The sequence below is a fragment of the Suncus etruscus genome, chromosome 4 (genome assembly GCF_024139225.1).
Source record: "Suncus etruscus isolate mSunEtr1 chromosome 4, mSunEtr1.pri.cur, whole genome shotgun sequence".
Taxonomy (NCBI): domain Eukaryota; kingdom Metazoa; phylum Chordata; class Mammalia; order Eulipotyphla; family Soricidae; genus Suncus; species Suncus etruscus.
In genome coordinates this window covers 53220152-53220994 of record NC_064851.1, presented here as the reverse complement: position 1 = coordinate 53220994, position 843 = coordinate 53220152, and the positions used below count along the sequence as shown (strand labels likewise).

General features: G+C 38.7%; 1 non-coding gene across 1 annotated transcript; it reads left to right on the top strand.

Annotated features, from left to right (window-relative positions):
- Nucleotides 1–294: 294 nt before the first annotated feature.
- On the top strand, nucleotides 295–427 carry LOC126007779 (small nucleolar RNA SNORA51). The gene has a single exon (XR_007495263.1). It is a non-coding gene; the product is annotated as a small nucleolar RNA SNORA51 (small nucleolar RNA).
- Nucleotides 428–843: the final 416 nt, after the last annotated feature.

The window sequence follows — 843 nt, the reverse complement described above, 5'->3', positions numbered from 1 at the left end:
GTGACAAAATAGAGGAGGACTGGAGGGTCTAGTTCCTGACATGAAGCTTACCACAGAGATTGTTTGGTGCAGTCACAGAAATAATTTCACTGAGAACTATCATAACAAAATGTGACTGAATATGGGAAGTAGGAAGCCTGCCTAGAGTACAGGCCTTTGTGGGGTGGGGAGAAAGGACACTTGACACTTGAGATATTGGTCATGGGAATGTTGCACTGGTGAAGGATTGTTTGAAGAATATATATATATATATATATATATATATATATATATATATATATAAAGAAAAGATAAGGCCTCCCAATTCTTACCACAGGCTGTGTTCTTTACACTGACTGTACAGAAAGAGGAGGTACAGTAAGTGCACCCCATATACACCTCAATCCAGGCCCTTTGCCTGGTCTGTATTGTGAATTGGGGGACAGAAAAAAAAAGAAAAAAAACCTTTGCACCAAAGATAGTTATAACTACCTCAAGACTCTGGCTGGAGATGTTTATATTGTAAGAGGAGACTTCGATGAGAATCTGAACTATCCAGAACAGAAAGTTGTAACTGTTGGACAGTTCAAAACTGGTTGATCCATGGGCATTAAGTTATTCTTTGGGAGCTATGGCCAGCTTAGCTCTTTAGCAGAGGCAGTTTTTATGTGGACATTCTTATCTTGGGGCACACACACAAATCTGAAGCATTTGAGCATGAAAATAAATTTTACATTGACCCAGGTTCTACCACTGGAGCATATAATGCCTTGGAAGCTAACATTATTCCTTAATTTGTGTTAATGGATATTCAGGCTTGGACAGTTTTCACTTACATGTATCAACTAATTGGAGATGACATGA